This window comes from Solanum pennellii, chromosome 4 (assembly GCF_001406875.1).
Source record: "Solanum pennellii chromosome 4, SPENNV200".
NCBI classification, from domain to species: domain Eukaryota; kingdom Viridiplantae; phylum Streptophyta; class Magnoliopsida; order Solanales; family Solanaceae; genus Solanum; species Solanum pennellii.
Window position 1 is genome coordinate 63,059,278 of NC_028640.1, and position 14,853 is coordinate 63,074,130.

Below are 14,853 nucleotides of genomic sequence, written 5' to 3' on the forward strand. Positions count from 1 at the left end.
TAATTTTGTTAGTACTCTAATTTTTAAATTAAAATGAATTCATTGCTAAGTAAGGTAATAGACTTACATTTTCTTTATTAAGAAAAAAAATAAAAATAATCCATTGTGACATGTGGCATGAGTTTTAGGCTTCAAGGTGAAATGGACCTTGAATTTGAATTTAATAAAATGGTTTTATTTATGGAAAAATTAGAAATTAAGTCATAATATCTAACATATTTAGTCAAAATGTCAGGATGACAATATTTTACCAAATAAAGTGTATCATAATATAATTCATTTACCTTCCTTTTATTTCTCAAATTAGGCCCACTTTTTGACTAAAAATAATAGACTCCATTACACACTTTTCACTCTCTAAATATTTTTATCCAAATTCTATCATTTCTCTTTTTCTCTCTAAAGATTTCTTTCATTATTCCATATCCTCGAGTAACTTAAACCTCATCTTTTTTCTAAAATGAAAATCCTTTGTTTTTCTAAGAAATCTTAGAAATCATTCAAAAGATTTTCAACCTTTGTCGAAATATTGAGATACAAAAGTATTTTATATGTTTTGTATGTTAGATCTGGATCTGGAAGAAGTATCAGGTGAAGAAGTGTCCTTTTTGAAGTGTCAATATTAAGATAAATCGCTCGAAGATATTGAATTGTATTTGGAAGATGTGTCAAGTGAAGAAGTGTCATTTTCGAATGTCAATATTTGAAAATTTGATAAAATTGTTGAAGATTAGGGTTATGAAAAGCAACTTTATGGCATGTTACAATTTGTGTCTAAACTATCAAATTGTATTCTTTGCTGTTTTTGTTGTTTGTTGCATTTTATATTCATTACAAGATTCATGTGTATCTTGCTAAAATTTGAGTTTTTAGGTGTAACTTGTATTTATTTTGTAGGTGAGATTCATTTCAAATTATGTATAAGTTCAATTTTGTATTAGATAAATAGTTTTACACAATATATTTTGAATTAGGTTTCATACAATTTTATTTTATTTTTGTATATATTCTAATTATATGCCAACAAGTTTCGTATTTTTTGGGCTCATTTTGTATTTCAATCTCATTTTGTATGCCAACAAGTGTTGTATTTCTTTTTTTATTTTGTATTAATTCTAAGTGTATGCCAACAAGTTTTAGATTTTTTGTGCGCACTTATCATTTTGTATTTCAATCTCATTTTGTATGTAAACAAGTTTTATATCTCCATTTTAGTTTGTATTAATTCTAAATGTATGCTAACAAGTTTTAGATTTTTTGTGATCACTTTGTCTTTCAATCTCACTTTGTATGCCAACAAATTTTGTGTTTTTTTATTCTGTATTCATTCTAAAATCTTCTTCACTACCAGCAAAAATCTTAAATCAATAAACTTCAATTCAACATAGATTGAATATTTTCAATGGAGAGTTAAAATTTTAATATTGAAAATTTGAGGTTTAAAGGAGAGAAGTAATGTTAACTGTGGAACCAAACACTTATAATAGGAAAGAGTTTTGTAAATTTTAATCTCAAAAATAAAAGATAAAAGAGCCTAAGAGTAGTGAAAAAAAAATTCTAGGCCGACTTAAAGTTATACCAAATTTATGATTAGTAATTATGGTAACTTTATTGGTTTAAATTTAAAAAATATCTTTGATGGTTCTGCAGATTTTGAGTTTCTACAGATTTTGTATTTTGATGATAGACTTGAAAATGCATATACATACAGATCACGGGTTAAGCAAAAACGTGTTGAAAGTTTAAAGTTAGCAAAAACGAGTTGAAAGTTATTCCATGTCGATGAAAGCATAAGTTGAAACAAATAAGGAAACTTGAACTCGTGTATGTCAACTTTAATTGGGAAGTTGTGTAGAAAAAGAATTGTACAATAAAAGGCAAAAAGAGTATTCCTTGTTATACTACAATTGCAACTTCCTTACCTTGTATGATAAGGACACAAGTTACCAAAAGCCTATAAAAAGATATCAAACGCAGAAGAGACATTCAAGACTTTTACATCCATCGAGAATCAAGAAAGCGAAAGCTATTCAATACGTAAAAGCCTGCGAGTTCGAAAGCAAAAACTGTTACAGATTTCAAAAAGTTCTTGAGTTAGAAGTTCTTAAGCGAGAAAATTATTTTTGATTCGTAGTTAGAGTCATTGTTCTAGTTTTATTGTACAAGAAGTGGGTTTGGCTTCTTGTAGAGTTGAGTTTTGATAGGTTTGTAATAAGAGGTGGGTTTGGCTTCTTGGAGAGTTGAGTTTTGATAGGTTTGTAATAAGAGGTGGGTTTGGCTTCTTGGAGAGTAAAGTTAGTCGATTATAGTTAATCGAGAGTTGTTTTTGTGGTGAGCTTATCGGTTATTGATTTGTAATCATAAACATCATATTTGAATAAATAAAACGAGGTATGATGAAACCTTCACACCCGTCGCAAGAATAGAAGCAATTAGAATATTGATAGCATATGCTGCTCATGTGGAATTCAAACTCTATCAGATGGACGTCAAAAGTGCCTTTCGAAATGGTTTCCTACAAGAAGAGGTATATGTCAAACAACCTCCTGGTTTTGAAAACCCTGAGTACCTTGAATACGTATACAAACTAAATAAAACACTTTACCGGCTGAAGCAAGCACCAAGAGCATGGCATGATCGATTGTCCACTTTCTTACTCACACATGGGTACACCAAACGGAAAATTAATAATACATTGTTTCTTTGAAAACAAGGTGAATATCTATTTCATAGTCCAGGTTTATGTAGATGATATTATATTTGGAGGAACTAATGACGCACTTGGTGTTGAGTTTCTCAACTAATGAGTAGAGAATTCGAGATGAGTATATGATGGGAGAACTAAATTTCTTTTTAGGACTCCAAATTAAACAGAACCCAACAGGTACATCAATTCATCAACAGGAATACATCAAAGAACTACTGAAGAAATACGATATGAATGAAGCCAAAACAAATGACATACCCATTGGCACAACAACAAAGCTTGACAAAATGAACCTGGTTCTCCAGTAAATGATACAAGATACAGAGGGATGATTGGATCACTCATATCTCTCACTGCTAGCAGACTTGATATTGTGTTTAGGCGTTGGTCTATGTGCACGTTTTCAGTCTTGTCCTAAAGAATCTCACCTAAGGTTGTCAAAAGAATTCTGCGATATCTGAAAGGAACAGTTAACCTGGTCCTCTGGTACCCAACTGGAGACTCGTTCGATCTAGTAGGGTTAGTTCATGCAGACTACGCAGGTTATATGGTAGATAGAAAAAGCACCTCGGGAATGGCACACTTCTTAGGACCTTGCTTAATATCCTGGGCAACTAGAAAGCAAAATTCAGTCGCCTTATCCATCGCTGATGCAGAATACGTGGCAGCTGCTTCTTGTTGTGCCCAGCTTTTTTGGATAAAACAACAGCTTGAGGATTTAGATATAAAAACTGTTTGTATCCCCATCCGATGTGACAATACCATCGCTATAAATATAGCTAAGAACTCGATTCAACACAAGCGTACCAAACACATAGATATCTGACATCACTTCCTTTGGGATAATGTTGAAAAGGGGTTCATCATGATGACATTCTGCAAAACTGAGGATCAAATCGCTGATATTTTCACTAAAGCACTAGGAAGAGAACCATTCCAGAAAAATTGACTCTCTCTAAGACTTATTTTTCAAGACTGATTAGTTCAACAAGGCTATGACACAGGAGTACTGACTTACTAGGCCCTTAGGATATCAAGTATACATCTTCTCCCATATGATATGTTTTCCATACAATACATTATATAGCTGACTTTGTCTATTATCCAAATTACATAAGAACCTGGTCCATACCTCTTTGTCTAAAACACTAGTCACTAGAGCGGGAAAATATCACTTAAAAGAACTATTTCACCTCTCCCATACGTCACTCCTCTATAGAGAACTCCAACCATCACTTTATGATTCTTCTGAAATGTCAGATCACCATCATTGCAAACCGCCTCAAAAACCCCAACCTTTCCCAAAAGAACACTCTAATCTCTTTCATCTTCCAAGAAACCCCAAAAATTCACAGAGCCACCATGACTAATCCCCTCATCGCATACTCCAACGATGACAACTCATCTGACGATGCATCGTTTCAGGGGGAAGAAAATCCTTCCACAGACACATCTCTCACTTCGCCCCCTCAAGATACACCTTTCGTTGATCTCAGTGGCCAATCAACATACGCCTTCGGCGAACCCTTCACTCCCTCTCCGTCTCCCCCACCGTCACAAAACCCAAACTTTAATCATCCTATCTCACCTCCGCCATCACCCATAGAAACATCCCTTTCCGCCACCACTAACACCTTGTCTTCTCCTCTGTCTCAGAAACCCATTCCCCAAATCCCACCTACTTCTCCCCTTCCCACCACCACTAACACCTTGTCTTCTCCTCTGTCTCAGAAACCCATTCCCCAAATTCCACCTACTTCTCCTCTACCACCACCCACACACCCAACCGAACATGACATTGATGATGTTCCTTTTAATGTCCTGCATCCCCAGAAACCAAAATGACCTCGCAAACACATTGCCATCAAACAAAAACCTCCTCGCAAGCCCGTTACTAGAAGTTCTAGTATGGCAAAGATGACGGATGGTGCAACATCTAGTGTGAAACATCGTCGTCTGAGTAAGTCTCCTATTCATTTGTTTGTCTCTCCTGTAATTCTTGACTTTGAGTCTGATGACCGCTTTGAATCTAAACCCTATGAAACCCCCCAGACTAAGTCAAAATCGGTCAAAAGGAACATGGAGAAATTTCCTTAAAATTGGGAAGGAAAAGTACTTTCAGACTAAATCTGTGCTTAGGGGTAAAACCTTTCAACCTGACATTCTTTCAACAGATATAGTCAAACGTGTGTGTGAATTACTACGATTCCAGGGGTGGGAAGAGTTATTTCTTGATACTAAGATGATCTATGAACATGAGGTTGTAGAATTTTACACAAATTTAAGGGTGTTGGATGGGTATGCGGTAACATCGACTGTGAAAAGGGTGGTGATAATTTTTGATTCTACTAGACTTGGTGAGATTCTGAAAATACCATCTGTGGTTATTTTTAATTACCATTTGTTTATAAAAATATAGTATTAATGTATCCAATTATACTTGTATTGCCTAATCAATCTTGTAATTGGATAGATTACTTATGTATCCAAATATACTTTTACTTGCAAATCGCCATTTCAACTAGTGTTAATATTATAATACAAGTATCTATGTATATAAATATTCTACTATATATATACAAATTTGACAATCACACAAACCTCCATCTCTTTTTGCTCATGTTCTTCCTGTACTGCTTTTTTTTTTAAATATAACTATAGCCATTATAATGGAGAAAACAAAATAATTCTTCAATCAAAATCCTATAAAAATAAATGAAAATATGGATGGATACAAATATAATTTTGATATATAAAAAAAAAAGAGAAAATCAACTAAAATATACTTGATGATTTCAAAGGACAAAAATTATTCTTAGATTCATCAAGGGATCTTAAATTGAAAGAAATATGGGAGGAACATATTTGATATATGTTATATAGAAATATTAATAAAAGAGAAAGTATTAATGAGGTAAAAATGGAAAACATATCACATAAAATATGCCTAGACATCATTAATTATGCTTGTAATAATAATTTACCTATTTAATATATAATAACTTTTGATTATTTGTATATAATTAAATTTGTTATTTCTTGTGTAGTTATATCCATATAATATAAAAAAAAGTAAACTGTAGCTATTTATTTTGAATATATATTGATGTTTGCTATATTCTGTAGTTTTTTCTTATTTGTAAAACCCAAATTAATCATTCAGTCCAAATGATCATGAATTTAATTCAAATTTAGTATGAGTTTAACCCAATACAATTTATGTATCTACAAATGCCCCTTACTTCAAGACTTGTTGACGTGTAAGCGTGCCAAAGTTTGACAACAAGACTTGAAGTATTCATGAGTATGTTTTCATTTTTTGAGACTTGTCATGTAGGTGTAATGACCCGAGAAACTATTTTCTTGAAAACTTTTGTGGAATTATTGTTTTACCCCTCTTGATAGTTATTTTGAATCAATGGTTGAAAGTGGATTTGAAAATTTAAACTATTTATTTAGTTATAGTTATTTGATTAATAAATATTCATTAATTATTTAAATTAGTTTAATTAATGTGTAATTTTATGTAATTAATTTAGTTGGTGGCTAATGGGCTAAGTCTATAAAAAGGATTTAAAAACTAAATTTAAGTAAGAGGGTTTAATATTTGTAAACCATAAATTAGTGAGAACAAAAGTAACTTTCGGAAAGGAAGACCTTGGGACGGCACAATCTAAGGGACGACTCTGTTCAGGCAAGATGCATATGTAATTATATAGTTCCATTTCATGATGAATAAGGGTAGGGATAAAAATTATTATTATTATATCAATTTGGGAGAAGTGGGTTGCACATTATTGCAGTGAATATGAGGTAATTTCCTTTTGAAATTGTTACAATATTTATAGTTTGTATTTTGTATTCAATTGTTAATTTATTATTGTATTTTGGGGTAAATTTTTGTTAATTTTGATAATGTATTTTTTTTTTCATTCCTTTATATTTTTTCACATTTGTAGGTATTCAATAATTTATGAATATATTTTACATGACTATTACATTTCAGATTTTATTAATGAACTTTTGTTGGATTTGTGTTGTATGCTATGAAATTTTTATGTATTTGTATTTGTAATTTTTTCTTAGAATTTTATATTCTTTCTCAATTAATATTTAAATTAGTATGTATGCTATTAATAGTTATATTCATTCAAAATCTCATGTTGTATAGTTATGAATCTTGTATTGGTTCCTAATTTAATCCATCTCAAATGTATACTAACTAGATATGTATATTATTTACATGAAGAACAAAATCCTATTAGTTTCTTTTTATATATATAAAAAAATTCAGAATTTTGTATCCTTTCTCAATTTATATTTAAAATCGTGTGTATACAATTAATATTTGTATTCATTCAAAAATTATGTTGCATAGTTTATGAATTTGACATTTTTTTCTAATTTATATTTATTCTAAAGGTATGTCAACTAGTTATGTATTTTATTTACGAATGATTACACCAAATATTCAATTATTTCTTTTCAATTTTATATTTCATTCTCACTTTTTCATCATACTAATTTTTTTGTATTTTATATATTACTATAGAAAATTCTAAATAAAAACTAGAATAAATAGAAATACAAATAAAATACATATTGAAATGAATACATACAAGATTTTTGAAGAAAAAAATAACTACAGGGAAAAAGATATATGAATACAAATATATTTTTTAAATGACTATATAGATACATTTGGCATACCTATTGGAATGAATACAAACTAATAAAAAATTATAATGAATATAAATAGAATATATTGTGGAATGAATATAATTTTAAAAAGGTAAAAATTCTGGAGAAAAAAAAAAGGACAAAGTTTAAATTTTATTTGAAAATGTAACTGATGAGAAAATTAAGTGATCCTTACCTTTTTTTGAAATATTCTCTTCCTTGATTTTCTCCCTTTTGCTATTAAATAATTATATTCTTTAAATAAAAACAAATAATAAAAACATAAATAAGATATATAACAAACTAAAATTTGACATTTCTACTAAATATTGAAAGTGTTGCTAATGAGCTCTCTTAAATGTTAAAATATTGACATTTTGAAAAATTTCCCAATAAATTTTCTTTGGGCCTTTGCCCAGTTCATCCACCTGTCCAAAACTTACACATAATAATAAGGAAAAATTACTTAATTACACTCCTTTACTTACCTTAATATCCATTTATCCCTACTTATTATGAAAATTTCAAAAATCCCTTATTTCCCCCAATTAATAAAATCTCTAAGATACATAAAGATTTTTCACCTTTTTTACAGTCAATTACCACGTTTTACTTTACAAAGTGCAATCATATTTTCAGCCAACACACGTTTCCCATTAACAATTACACTCTTCAATTTTATTCCTAAAATCGTTCCCCATCTTTAGCAGCAACCAATTTCAAATCAATTTGATTTTCAGTAGGAGTCTCCCTAAAATATTTCACTTTCTAAGTTTTTAAAAGGTAAGAATTTTAGTCTCCATTATTGTCTTCTTCGTGTGCTTTTTACCAATAATATGGAACAGGGTCCGTCGCATCCATTGCATAGTGTTGGTGTTTCTAATTCTAATTTAATCGTGTATATGATTCTGATGATGAAATGTGGGTTGAGAACAGATCCAAGCAATTACATGACCCATTAGCGATGAAGAACAAGAGTGTTGTCAAGCAAAAAAAAAAGCTTGGAGAAATCTCAAAAAAAGAGGCGAAGAAAAGTGACACATGTTATTTTTCGATCCACACTTCCTAAGGTATGTGTTTAAACAAACTTTTCTATTGTTATGATTTTGTTATAGTGTTGGATGTGTTTGGACAGAAAGGTTGAATACATCAATAGTGAAGATACATTACTTATAAATTCAATGTTTTCATAGCATGTTAGAACAATATCGATTTAAAATGATTAATTTTGTTTTGTTGATAAATTAAACCCCTAATTTTACATTGTTGCATGTGTTTGTGAAATCGAATTAAAAGTCATTTAACAATGAAGAGAGATTCACTAATTTCAAATTCAGTAAAAGCATCATCTATTGTACAGTTTTGAAGGTGTATCAGATGCATAAGGTGTATCACTAATTTTGTGTTTTGTTGATGTAACATGTTTTTTTATAGTTTTAATTTGTCAGTGCATATGATGTATCATACATCATATAACTCAAGTGTCTTACACATATATGTAATTGGTATTTGTGAATGAATTCATATGATGTATCATATACATTGTCTTATACATATATGTAATTGGTATATGTGAATGAAATTCATGTACAATATATTTGTTAGTTACTCATGTATCTTATGCATTTCACGACGTGTTTGATATGGTATCATTATAATCATGATGTATTTACTGAATTTACACATTATCTTCAATGTATCCCTCTCCATTACAGCATATGTTTGAGATTAGACAAGTACAATTTTATATTTTGTTTTTTGCATAAACAGCGCATGAATTATGCTATCAAAAAATACCAGCACATCCATTGATGTTTGGAGCAACGTTCAATTTTGATTTTGTGAATGAAATCAAAAAGTCCATAAAGGATAAAGGCGTTGAAATGTTCAAGAATACAATTTTCGAACCATATTTGAACATTCGAAAATGTAATTTCCAGGGTCAGATTACTAAGTGTTTGTTGTTGTTGGAGGTGCAACAGGATAATAAAGATGTATTGCATGTTCGTCATGCTAATGGGAATGTATTGCAGTTTAGTATAAAGGAATTTCCCATTGTAACTGACCTTAAATGCAAAGGAAATGTTAAGAATTTTTCATATCCGAATTTCACTCCGAGCCGGTTATTACAAAAATATTTCTCTGATTGTCCTGTTGGTATAACCAAGAGTCGCGTGAAACATCGTTTTGCAATGAGGAATTGGGAGACTACACAGGAATCCGTTCAGATGGCAATATTATACTTTATCAATATTTTCATGTTATGCCATCTTGGTGAGACCTTCATACGTATCGAAGAATTTCTAATGCTCGAAGATGGTAGTTCTGAATTGTATCCTTGGGGTCAAACTGCATTCGATAGGCTAATTACATCACTCAGACAAGACTTCAACCAAAGCAAACAGATGTATCGCTTATTTAGTATGCCTTATGCACTAAACGTATGATTTACGAATGTGCATCTAGTCTAAATTCAGAGTTTGCTGTTAAATTAGCAAATGGTATTTTTAGGATATGTAATTGGACGGTCGTGGCTGTAAAGTCAAAATATGAAAAGTTCATGTCCAGCATTTTCTCTGAGGTAACATTACTTTTATATTCGCAAATAACAGTTTCTCAATAAGCTTTATAATTTTTGTTGTAATAATATTTTTTGTATGATACATAATATTGTTATAACATTTAACCATTTAAAATACAAAATACATGTTCAAATATTGTACCAATACCAGATGAGGTGGAAGCCCTTAATTTACCTGATATTCACGAGTCTAACAGAACTGAACTATCCACAACACCAGTTAATGCAAAAAAAGTGCAAACTAAAGATAAGTCAGGTTTTGAGGATTTCTCAACAAGACCTGCTGGTCATTTATTGAGAAGATCCTCACGCGTGTCTGATACATCATCTCCACCACCATCCAAAAGAAGAAAGAATCTTGATACACATAACACAAAGGGGTCGAAACCTTTGTCAGAGCAATTAAGGCTACCATTAAATCAGTCATTCTCAATGCCAACTGAAGAACCAACCCCGCCTGCTAATGTATCTTCTGTCCATGTCTCTTCGCAAGTCGCAAAAGACAAGTCTGTATATCCCGATATTGAAGAACTAAAACAACATATGAAAGAATAAGTAAGTAATTATATCAATTTTTTGATGTATATTCATAAATATAAAACTGAATGTTAATTTTTTTTAATAGGTTGACAGTAAATTTGAGTATCTTGTGAATTTGATAAAGGCAAATCACTCTGAGGTGATGAATTCTAGGAATAGGGAGGACGACCAACAACCAAAGATAATGTATTCTATATGTCTATTTTTTGTGTGTGTTTTGATTTTCATAGGTCATTATGTTACAAACTTATTTTCATGAAACAGATGGGCGGAAAGTCTACACCGTACATGGTTGAAGTTTTCGATGAAGAAGGCAATGATGGACACCAAACAAGTACCTTTACGTTTGATCAACAATCAACCTCACCAACACAAATGGAATTGGCCAATACTTATCAAAATATTGGTGTTGCTGATTTTGATGTTGAAGATCAGGTTTATTTTACTTTACTAATTGTGTATATCAAATTATATAATTTATCATTAACTTATTTTTCCTAAAAAACATGTTTAAAAAATACAAACTGAAGATACATTGAAGAATCATCAAGTAAGGAAGGACATTTCAGAACTTCAATCCTCAGATGCAAATATTCATCATACTACAGAAACAACTGAGCAAAAGAAGGTAATTTTAGCATCATAACTTTATTATTAGTATTCATCAACTTTGTAGTGATACATCAAACTGTGCCATTATGATACATTGCAGTTTACTTAGATTATAATGATACATTGTTGTTTACTTGTATAAATATGATACATATTTTTACTGTTCACATCAGTAGTTTTTTTTTAATTTCGTGTCTATGATACTCTACATTTTCATTTAGTGTATATGTGGTACAGTCCATTGCAAGATACATATCACTGTGACTACTTAAAATTGTTTGTCTACTATATGTAATTCGTAGTTTGATGTAATTTGTCCTTGATACATTAACGGTCCTTTGTGTATAATTATTTGTTGTTTAAAGTATCATAAATTAATCAATACGTTTTTATTCAGGATGATCCATCAGCACAAATGCTTCATCATTTCTTCGAAGGAATAATGAACAAAGATGTTTCATATAATGTTCAACACAATACCAATCAGTCTGTGCCAGATACTGTTATATTTGATACACCGATAATTTATGTTTCATGTATCATTTCAATATCATATGTTTATCAAACCTTATTTAATCATCAATTTAAATCGTATAGCATTCTACAATATCTAGTACAATATCTGTTGATACACGAGAAGCCATGAATACACTTATTGCTGATCTAGGAAGTTTGCCTATTCATATAAATTCACAGGAGTTAACCGACAGCCAAAGTTTGCTTTCGGACAGTCAATTACCCATTGATATTCCAATCACAGTTATTGTTGTCCGAAGCGATATAAATACTCCTCATGCACGTATCAGGATGCCTTCAAGAACCTGCAAATCCACTTATTGATATGTATATATAACCTATTAATTCATCCAAAATTTCCATTTGAAGGTTGTGAGATCACAAATCAAGCCCCTTCATATCTGATTGATGAGTTTATTGAGTGGGTTACTACAGGTCTTCTTAAAGCTCATACAAAAAGTAAGTTTTATATTTTTTTAATGGATTTGTTCAATTTTAAAATTGCAACTCTTATCCACTTTTAAATAACATCTTTTCTTTGAGCTTAATAATACAAGAAACCATCTGAGAATAAGTACAAATCAATAGCATCTTTAATGAGTTTTGAAATGATGAATTAAGTTATTGCATATCCGTATGATAAAAATTGGTTTTATGCCATGTCTCAGCCCAAAAACTGCTGGACTGATCAGGTAATTTTGACATGTATATGTGAATTTCATGTGTACGTAAATGTATCATATATAGATTTATTAATGTATATGATACATATAGTTAATAGATTATATATACATATCAATACCATATACCATTTTCGTTGTCTAATATTTTATTTTCATTAAAAAAAATTCAAATGTATAATTATGTTATATTTTTTTGTAGCACATTGATGTTATTTTTTACTACCTTCGTAAAAAATCAAAACTTCGCAACATGGATCAATACAGATACACAACAGTCAATTGTTTGTTCAATGCACATATAAACAATAACCATCAAAGGTATTATAACAATGAGGCTGATGATGATATTAGTACCCAATAACACATTAATCGTGCAAAAGCTGTATCAGTACATGAGAGGTCAATAATCAACGTCATGAAAGGATTTTCAATACCAGTTGGATTACTATCGCATCTATGGACGATGTTTATAATCCAATTAATTATGATGGAAATTTTTCATTGGGTGTTAGCTGTTGTTGAATTGAATCAGAGGTTGATACGCATGTATGAATCTTCTTTAGGTACAAGGAAACGTGTATATTCTGAAGAGATACAAAAATTGTCAAGGATGCTACCTTCTTACCTCATTGGCAGTGGTTTCTTTGAAAACACTGAGCGGACAAACTGGCCAGAACTTGATGCATATAAGGACAAACAAACTAGTACATTTTTAGAGTCACATAATCCTCTTAACATTGAATATGCTGAAGGCATCATGAAACAAGAAAATGATAGCCTGTAAGTATTTAAATTCTGGACTACACAATAATATATGTAAGTTATTTTACAAATTTATATTCTGCATTTTGTTGTAGGGACTGCGGGTTATACGTAGCTACATTTGCAGAGCTTTTGAGTGACCAACTTGTCATACCACCTGATACTGATGATCATATTGCAAATTATCTACGCAATAGATATGCAGCATTGTTATGGAGACACGGCAACGACAAGGTCAAGGGTGGATACATAAGTGAGAATGATGATCCACCAAAGCCTAAGGGTCAATCCACAATACCAACTGAACATGATCTCATTAACATAGATTAGTACTTAGTAGGGATAGCATGAACAATTTTTTATGTTGTTTTGTTTTGAAGACAATTTTCTTTTTATGTGTTTATCTAAAAACTTATTTGTATTACAATCTTTTGTTAGTTATTAACATTATGTTCTTTCAATGTATTGTTTTAGATACATTTGTTGCCTTATAACGTTAAGGTGCATTTTTGAGTTTAAGTATTTTGAAAGTTCACTTACAAAATGATGTTTATGATACATAAGTTCTAATGTATATTATAATTGAATTTAATTGACATATAACAATTGCAGTTATATGTGAGACACTTGAATTATATGAATGTATATGATACATCATATACGTCAACAAACTAATTACAACATACTATTAAATTGAAAGGCAACACTGCTAAGTATAATATATCAAAATTATAACTCAAAATGCAGTTTATATGATACATATAGTACACACTTGAAAAAGTCAAGTTTGGGACACTTGAATATATTTAAATCGTGATTATGATATTGAATCAATGTTTTATTCATTTATACAATAATTATTTTTACAGTATATACATTCAGATTTATTTATTAATTTAAGAGTTTGAGAATAAGTTTATATATAATATAAGCTTGGCACAAAATTATCAGCAAATGCATTTAGTTGAACAACAAAATAAGTTGTGTAACCAATATACTTTATTTAGTCCGAATACTAAAGCAAAAAATACATATAAGTATCATGAACACGAATGTCCTATTTTAAAACATTATTTCAGTTCTCTTTCGGGAAGAAAGTACAAGTTCTCCTGTTGTGTCCTTCTTGTCCACATTGCCCACAAAAATTATTGTTCACTGTATTTTCTCATCCGCATTTTTCTTTCTTCGCTTCCTTGGTCGTCCAGCCAACCTTCTATATCTAGGTGGCCGGACAATTTCATCTAAAACACAGTCTGAAAATCATCTTGTTTTTGGTACATTAAACAGAAATTTAGGGATATTGATAAATATCTTCATCTTTAATGCGTTTACAATCAATATCTCCTCAAATCTTTGGCCCAATGTGTCCTTTGTATATGATGTTATTTCTATTATAGTTAACCTACGTGCATCAACAAGGCAGCTATTGATACACTCTGCGATGTTCGAAGTCATCATTCTACCTCTATTTACGATCGAATGAACTCTTGACCACTTCTCATAACCAATATCTTCAAGGTAATCCTTCACCCTATGATCAACTTTCACCACTTTAGCAATATTTATCAAAATCTTCCTTTCTGTATACCTTTGTCATTAATTAAAATATATCACTTAGTGTGTTTTTACTTCTTTTGAAGCTTGAACATACATTCTTCCAAAGATGTCATATGCATGCACAATGAGGTACATTTGGGTACACAATGCTTACACTCTTCATGATACTTTCATTTCTATCTGTTACAATACACATGTTTTCACGCTCACCAAAT